The sequence below is a fragment of the Bidens hawaiensis genome, unplaced genomic scaffold (genome assembly GCF_021521415.1).
Source record: "Bidens hawaiensis isolate Kalapana, Puna unplaced genomic scaffold, B.hawaiensis_p1.1 tig00082811_1, whole genome shotgun sequence".
Lineage (NCBI taxonomy): Eukaryota > Viridiplantae > Streptophyta > Magnoliopsida > Asterales > Asteraceae > Bidens > Bidens hawaiensis.
Genome location: NW_027503917.1, coordinates 13,296 through 22,845, shown reverse-complemented (window position 1 = coordinate 22,845; position 9,550 = coordinate 13,296). Strand labels below are relative to the sequence as shown.

Below are 9,550 nucleotides of genomic sequence, written 5' to 3'. Positions count from 1 at the left end.
TCACCGGCTAACTACCTATAAACAATTTTCTCTTAAGACACGCAATAGAATCAACCATCAAAAGCAAACTCAATAAATAACATTGATGCAAAATTTAGAAGAAAAAAAAGAGATATGTCCAACTTTACAGAAATTATATATTATTTGTTCAACCTAGTACATAGAACTATAAATAAGTTTTTCTTTTTTTTTTGTTTTTGAACGGTCAACTAAGTAATGTCGGGTACTCCGTACGCGGCCCCTATTGGCTAAAGGTAGCCCGAGCTGGCCACTATTCCAGACGGACGGAGCCCCTAGCGGTCCACCTGTTGAGGGATTCATCGGATAAAACCCGACCCCACGCCCGCCAAACGGCACGACAGCGAGGAGCCGGTAAAACTGGGTGAGATCAGGACTCGAACCCTGGCAAGCCAGGGTCATCCCTCATATCTCCCATATAAATTGGTGGTAGTGAGGTTTGAACCCCCTACCTCTCACTAGTAAAGTGAGTGCTCTACTATTGAGCCACATCCAATTTATAGAACTATAAATAAGTTATGTAATTTACATTATTTAATACTTTATTACCTGTTCTATTTCATAAAAATTAAAACAAATATTTGATTGATGAAAATGTCCAGCTGACAATTAGTAACTTAGAAACGGTCTAGTGGTTATAGTCACTGTTGTAAAAATCGCTAGCCACTAGTCAGATGATTAGGTGGAGACTAGCAATTACTCGGGATTAATCGAGATTAATTGAGATTAATCGAATCGAACTTTAATGTATAATTTCCAGTTTAATATATACACGCACACATTTTTATATGCAATTTTTAGTTTTATACATACACAAACACATTGCTAGAATATTGCTGAAAACCGCTGATTTTGGCCGGAATCTCACTGGAAACCGCTGATTTTTGTTGGAATCTCACTGAAAGCACTGATTTTGGTTGGAATCTCGCCGAAAACCGGCGGTTTTGGCCAGATGCTCATCAGAAAAGGTCGATTAAGCCCTATTAATCCTGATTTTGGTCGGATTTGACCATTGACCAATTAATTAGCCGATTAGCTCAAAATTAATCAGTGGAGTTGGACTAGCGATTAATCGTGGATTAATCAGCGCCTAGTCAGAAAAATAAATAAATTTTTATAATACGGTTGCATATGTAAGGATTACATTATGACCAAAACAAACACGGGTCCAAGCCTCAACAACAATATTTGGATGTGACAGATTCCTTTGTAGCTTCCCTTCTTCTGAGCTCTCCAACATGAAAATTTGTTACATGGATGCAATGGTTATATTCGTAATAAATTATATCTAACATCCAAGCTTATACTTCTATTCGAATATGTGTTCTTATAATCTGCTTAAAAATGTGGTCCGACAAAACAAAGAGTTGATACTCATAATAAATAAAAATAACTAAACAAATTAGCCATATATGAAAATTTAGGCAGATATTTGCTTTTAAGCTTTACTTAGTACATCCATAGGAACCTAAACTATATTAAATCATCTTCCATATAATTTTGATATGAATACTTAAAAAAAGGGTCCGAAATCTAGATAGAAATACTTACAAAAGTGTCCAAATTGCTTTTGAGTGATGGAAGATATTAAAGATTATGATTTTTAAAAACTCATGAATTATGCTAAGAATAGATGAAATTCACTATTAGGTAAAGCACATGCAACAAAAGCTTTTATACAAGGACAATACTGAAACTTAATGTGCTAAGACTAGTGTTGGGTTTTATTATATGGCTTACGATATCAAGTTATGCGAAAAATTGAAGTTTTCGTCAGATTTGTGAAAACTTGGTGAAATGCGAAAAGTTTTTCAAAAGCGAGAACTTCACTAAGAGTCAAAAAAGTGAAAAGTTGGTGGAAGTTTTCGCATACGCTAGTTTTAGAATAAATATAATGTATAATTGTTGTTTTTTTATAAAAAGTTTAAGAGATTAAAAAAACAATCAATATTATATTCATCAAACATAGTTAATAAGATAGATAAACCGAACACAACTGTGCTTTTAGGTTTTTTTAAACGAACTCGCTTAATAACAAAATTTATGCCCACACGTTCAAAGGAAACTAAACAAAACTGTGGTTTTAGATTGCTTTAAAACATAGATATCGGGTTGCAACTTGGGGAAACAAATAACTTGGGGAAAAAAATAAATTATATGAATTAGTAATAACTAGACATAAAAAAAACAAAGCCACCCGTCTTTTGACATGTGGCAATAGTATCGGTTGCAAGTTGGGTCATTCACCCGACCCGGTTGCTTGCTACTTTTCAATTTTTCCTTTATTTTAATTCATTTTAGCAACCTAACCTCATTTTTGGTTGTCAATGGGCATATAGTCTTATGTTAGTGCTTCTCATCTTTGGTTCTCAACCTATTAAAATGTTTTCCACAAAAGCTTGATTTCAAATCATATCTATGTCTAAACAAGAAGAAATAATAATGAATGGAATACATATCAGGCTTAAAAAAAAAGTTCCGTTTTACCATTTTTAACATGCATACCCTCTAAATGCATTGCATTGATGCAGTAAAGCCGCCATATCCAAACATGTCAAAGGCCACCAGAAAGTTTAGAATCAGTCAACTCATATCATGAATAGGGTAATATTTAAAGATGACAAATTAAGCATATTTCATGCGGTATGTACCTTTGAATATTAAAGCTAGCCACCAATGCCTTGTGTTTTGTTTGACCTAAAGAATGAAGCACCCATCTCCCCATATAAAGATTAAAAAAACCGTTAGTTGTGTTAAGAACAGATAAAAGGAACAAAGTGCAAACCTGAAATTCAGTAGGCATAATAGTTATCCCTTTCTTGTACAGGTCGTCACACTGCACACGGGAACAAACGAAGTTACAATATTGAATCTTGTGTTTTACAGTTTATAAATGAGGTAGTAAGAACAATGAACCTTATGGTTAAAAACATAGAAAAGAACTTATCTTTGTAATCCAAGATAATGCAAACCATATCCACCATGTATAAGCCAGCAAACCGCATACAGGGAAAGTACATATCCTTTTTGGTTCGAAAACCCCAACCTGTTCAAACGTTTACCACAAAAGTCTGATGTCGGATCATAATATCATATTTATGAAGATAAACTAATAACATGCATTTCTGGTGATTATTGAAAGCTTAAGGCGCTAATAATGCAGATTTTAATAAGGGGTATTTGAAATGAGTAAGAATCATTTAAAAGACACTAACCAATATCAGGAGAGTTGCATATTTCTGTTTCTTGAGTGAATTGAGGTATGTGGTGTGTGATCTTTTTCATAAGTAATGATGTAACATGTTTTATAGGTGATGGCACAATGTTGGAAGATAAAATATGTTTGGGAATGTAGCAGTTCTTTTCTTAATATATGTTACAACTTTTCTTAATATATGTTACAAGCTTGGATCTCCATTGCTACATAATTTCTGTGTTTATTCCTGATGACTATCCTATGATGTTTAGGCTGGAATCAGTTAAGAGAGTATGCTAAAACATAAGTATCCTCTAAACAAATTGACAACTTGAATCCCATTCATATGGTCCAGTTTAGTTTTGTGTAACTACTGAAATTACCAGGTTAGTATAAGTAACTACTGAACAGTTGTACTTAACTTAAATCGTCTTCTTATTTCAGGGTACATACTTTTAGATATTAGTTAAAAAAATGAAAAAAATAGAGGCGCATTCACTATCGGCTGTTTCAAGGCCTGATCATGAATATTGTTCGATAAGACTGATTATTAGATATTGCAAAATGTACTCTGACAAAAGACAAATGACAAATGAATTTACTGGGGAGAGAAACGGTAACATACCTATTTTCAAGCCTAAATTTCTATTAAAACATGTGATCTTGATTTCTTATAATCTGCTTATAAAAAGCAGACCGACAAAATAAAGAACTATTATTCACTATTAGACATGGCAAATGTGATCCATTAGGGTTATTAAGGGTTTAAGTTTAATGTATAATGGGTCAGAATAAGACAAACTAAAAGAAGAAAAAAGTTAGAATGGGTTACAGATCAAAATTGGTGAAAATTGGTAGAAAAATGTTTAACCGAGCAACATTGCGCGTAACCAGACCAAAACAAAAAAATTCGGAACCGAACCAAAAAAACCCGACCAAAACGAAACAATAATACTAAAAAAAACCAAAATCGAACCGAATGAAACCGGCCAAAAAGAATCAACAAAAACCGAACCGAAATCGAAACCGACCAAAATAACCATTTTGGTCAGTTTTTTCGATTTTGTTTCGGTTTCGCAGTTTTTTCCTTTCATTTTGGTCGGTTTCGGTTTTTTGTATCGTTCTGGTCGGATTTTTTTTATTTTGGTTTTTTGGATCCGTTTCGATTCGATTTCGGTTTTTTGTTCGTTTTGGTCAGGTTTTTTTTATATCGGTTTCGTTTTTTTTTATTTCGTTCTGGTCGGGTTTTCGATATCGGTTTGTTGGTTTAGCTTCGACTTCGGTTTTTGTTTGTTTTGGTCAGTTTTATTAATTTCGGTTCGGTCTCATTTTTCTTATTTCGATCTGGTCGGTTTTTACGATTTCAGTTCGGTTTCGGTTTTTTATTTGTTTCATTTTGATCGTTTTTCTCGATTTCGGTTTTTTGTTTCAGTCGGTTTTTTCGGGGTTTTTTTGTTTCATTTTAGTCTGGTTATGCGCGTACCGCCACTCGGTTAAACATTTTCTACCACTTTTCACCCATTTTTATCTTTGACCCATTCTTAGTTGTTCCAACTTTTTCCTTCTTTTAGTTATTTTACTTACCTATAATAACCCTAATGGGCCACATTTGCCATGCCTATTCACTATAAATCAACTAACAAAACAAGCTAGCCATGTGCGTATGTTTGAGCAGTTATATTGCTTTTAAGCTTTACTTGGTATACCAATAGAAGTCTAAACTAGCATTAAACCATGTTTTATAGGATTTTTCGGACATGATTTCAAACTAATACTTTGGACATAATTTTTCGGACATGATTAAATAGGTTTAAGTAAATATTCTAGTACCTTTGTTACACTATCACACTCGTCTAAATCGTTAGTTATTATAGCAGCACGCAAGCCATAACCATTAGACTAGCATATGAATTGAAGACAAAAAAATAAATAAAAAACAAATATATATAGCTTTAAAGAGAAAGAGGTGAACTTACTAGGTGGTGTTTGCTAATCCAGTTGCTTCTACGAATGTTGTAACTTAAGAGACTGATTTATAACTGAGATAATGTTTGAGTGAAAGAAGTCAAACTAAGAGCCGTGAAGCAGTCTGTTTTAAAAGAAGAGGTGCATACATGGGGACATTCACTTTTAGTCCAATGCAAGAAGTTAAATCTGTAATTGCCACTCCCCACCCCGATTTGTAGCCAAATCATCTCCAAAAAGTGCTTATTATGCATGCAAATAGTATATTATTAGACTATATTTCTCAAAACACTATATTAAGAACAAATGAAATAGACGATTATGCAACAAAAGTTTATAATAAAAAACGTTGATAGGAACTTATCTTTGTAATCTAAGAATGCAGTAAAGCCACCATATCCAAACATGTCAAAGACCATGATACGAACCCCGTCTTAGGCTGAATGGTCCAAGGGAGATAAAAGGGCGAGGATGACGAAGGGTCTAAGTAACCGCATCATTTATTAATAAATTGTGTCTATATAAGTGCTCATGTTTTAGGTTATGGATAAGAATGTTTATGTTTATCAAATTAAGGGTTTTTATACCTTTTTAATCGGAGATCTAATCCCTCTCGAATCGGATTAACCGGAGACTAACCCATCTCGAATCGGGTCAACTATCCTTTAATTGCTTGTTTCAAATTCGGGGTTCTATCAGACCACCATAAAGTTTAGAATCAATCATTATGAACAGGGTAATATTTAAAAATGACTTAATTAAGCATATTTTGTGTAGTATTTGCCTTCGAATATGAAGGCTAGCCACCAATGGCTTGTGTTTTGTATAACCTATAGAATGAAGCACCCATCTCCCCATACAAAGAAAAAAAAGAAAAAAACCATTAACCTAACAGTGCTCATCATCTATACAAAATATTTGATTATTGAAGTCCTTACTTTTTAAAAACTCAGGGGCATAATAGTTCTCCCTTCCTTGTACAGGTCGTCACACTGTAAACAGGAACAAGCGAAGTCACAATATTAAATCTTGTGTGTTTTATAGTTTATAAATGAGGTAGTTAGTTCTAGTACCAAGTGTAGTAAGAACAATGAACCTTACAGTTAAAAACATAGAAAAGAACTTATCTCTTGTAATCCAAGAATGCAAATTATATCCATCATGTATAAGCCAGCAAACCTGTTCAAATGTTTACCACAAAAGTTATATGCCACGGATCATATTTAAGCCTTTACGAATAATAACCATTACCTTTGTGAAAGAATCCACTAGGAGAATGGAATTGTAGAGAAATGGAATAGAGAAATGGAATTGCAGAGAAAGGGAATTGGTCTGGAGAATGAGAATTGACTGTTCTGTTTGGTAGTACAGAGATTTCAGTAGAGAAATATAGCTGAGAATCATTTCTCTTGTTTGGTACATAGAAAATAAACAGAGAATTATATCAACTTTATCATTAGCACAAGTATTTTTTTCATAACAAATATTTATTAAAAAATAAAAAACATATAAAAAGATGCATAAATTCCAACCAAAATATGCATTGATCAAACCAATTCACATACAAAACATAGTTTTTAAGCAAAAAACATCAACCATAGTTAAAACCAATTCACATACAAAACATACTTCAACCATACACAACTATCCCATTGAACCATCGGTATACAACTCGACCATCTCAATTTTCTCTTCTATTGTCAACGCAAGAAAAGAACGTCCTAGATCCACATCTTTACCAATCAAATGAGCTGCTTTGAACCGTTTTTTCGTAGTAATACCTGGTAAAGCTTTCAACTCATCACTAACCTTTTCATAGATTTCATGAGCCTCCATACCTTCTTTGCTAAGTTGTTCACCCACCATCTCCCCAAATCGAAGCAAAACTTCCTTGATATCTTTGCAAGACTCTCGATATATCTCATCTGCATCCGTGCTTCTACCTCTTTTGCGCTTGCTTGTTACACTTCCTGTTTGTCCTTCAGATCTATCAACATTTGGAACGGCTTCATCAACAAAATCAAAGTCTTCAATATCAACAGGTGAGCTTTTTTGCATCTCTTGAACAACATCTTCTTCTCCATGGTCAACTGCTTTACTACCAGTAGCTCTATCCTTACCGAATATAGTACACAATTTGTCATAGAAAGGAAATGACTTGTCACGAAAATTCACAGCACCTTTGTGAGACTACAAGACAATTACAAATAAATTAGACTAAAATTTTAAAATCTAAAAAACATATTTTTTAGAATATACCTTCACGTATTTATTCCAAACACTATCATCGGCAATAATACAACATTTTTGTTCATCCCAACCAAACCCACTTGTATGCACCATATCATATACAATGCTAAAGTGTGTCTTCCATGTCTTCATCCTAGACTTTATATGTGGTTCTGCTTTGAGGCCAGAGTTAGGAAGACTTACATCTAGCAATTGTTGAACACCATTTAAATAACCTGGTTTGAATCCATTGTCAGCACCAGCATACTTTCCGGATGCATGTATCTCCATTAATGCATCAATTAGCTTTGCATCTTCATCATTTGTCCAGGTATGCTTGCTCCGAGTAACTCCTCTCACTATATTTGAATCTGCCATGTCTACGTTCAAATGCATAATTATACAATTAAAAATCATAATTCATGTAACTACAAATACAAATATAACAAGAAACATTAATAAGAAACAAATAAAGTGCATAAATAAACATTAATAAGAAACATCCTTGGTTCTACAAATAAAAATACATAATTGTCAAACATTATTAAGAAACATTATTGGCACGCTGCGCACGCATCGCAGTCCAACTATTAAACATTTCATTAGCAAGAAGGTCTCTACGATCGGTCCATTCTTGTGAGGGCTCGATCATAGAAATAACATTGTCATGGTCATTTGCAGGTTGTGTGTGATTTACTGGGATTTCGTAATCAAGAGGGTCTTCACTCATTGTTGTTCGTATGAAATTGTGCAATAAACAACAAGCAATGATGATACGTGGCATGGACTCTATGGGATGATATGAGTTATCACGCAAAATAGCCCATCTATCTTTAATCATTCCGAAACATCTTTCTATAACATTCCTGGCCGATGAATGTCTCATGTTAAAGAACTTCTTAGCATTCGTAGGAGGACGAGACCAATCGTTAAGATGATAACGTTGACCTCGATATGGAGTTAAAAATCCTTCACCATTTGTATAACCGGCATCACAAAGGTAGTATGTTCCTACAATTAACCATAAACTCTATGTTAATTATCATACTTAAATCTATGTATATTCTTTGAAAATTGCCTATCACATACCCGGAGTTATTTTAAGACCATTGGGTCTACTGATTGCATCACGCAAAACTCTACTATCAGCTGCAGAACCCTCCCATCCCGCTAAGACATACGTAAATAAAAGGTCTCTCGTACATACTTCGAGTACGTTAGTACAAATCTGCCCTTTTCTTGTCCTATAAGGTTTTCTATCAATAGCAGGGACTTTAACTTAAATGTATGTTCCATCTAATGCTCCTAAGCAACCCTGAGTTAAAAGAAATCATTACTTACTAATGTATGTTAGCAAAAAATATCTTTAATAAAAAATGTGTTTGACTAACCTTAAACCATTTCCATCTTTCATCAGTTTCATTATCTGGAACTGGCACGGGTGACTTGTAGAGTTCTTTGTGTAATCGACATATAGCATTTAAGACTAACTTGAAATACCGACTTACAGTTTCCCCGGACCGATGAAATCTGTTGACTAGTATCCTATTCTTTGCATTATGAGCAAGGGTATGTAAAAACATAGCAACTTGCTCATCGACTAGCAAGTTTTTACTATTCTTTAGTCCCCCTCTAGTTTCTAGCATATCACAAAGTGTTGTAAATGCATGTATATTCATTCTTATGTTAACAACACTCGTAACATCACTTTCATAAACCATCCTCACCATGTTTTCACGCCTATTATGGTAACTCATTAAATATTTTTTACGTAAAGTCATTGACTCAATCGACCGACGCAAATGATAAGTACACAACATCCACCAACGAATCGTAACATAAATGACATAAAATGCACCTATGGCAACTATTCTTTGTCTGGAAGGTGATCTTGCCATCTACACATAAAAATATAAGAAAATTCAAGAAAAACAAACTAGACCTCATATATATAACAAATCAAAAGAGTTCATAGTTCCTATTATACACTAAACTAGACCTCATGAGAGATTGCAGGTAAATTAATGCAAAAACATATATCAATATGTAGTAAACTCTTCTGCAAATTTAGTATCTAACTTTAAGAAATTACAACTATGGTCCCCAATAGTTTATGGTCTCTAAAATGAAATTGGTTTGGAT

General features: G+C 33.8%; 1 long non-coding RNA gene across 1 annotated transcript; it reads right to left on the bottom strand.

Moving 5' to 3' along the window:
- Nucleotides 1-5,959: 5,959 nt before the first annotated feature.
- LOC143607473 (uncharacterized) lies at nucleotides 5,960-6,434 on the bottom strand. The gene is made up of 3 exons (XR_013148975.1): nucleotides 6,281-6,434; nucleotides 6,118-6,171; nucleotides 5,960-6,029 (listed from the first exon to the last, which is right to left on the bottom strand). It is a non-coding gene; the product is annotated as an uncharacterized LOC143607473 (long non-coding RNA).
- Nucleotides 6,435-9,550: the final 3,116 nt, after the last annotated feature.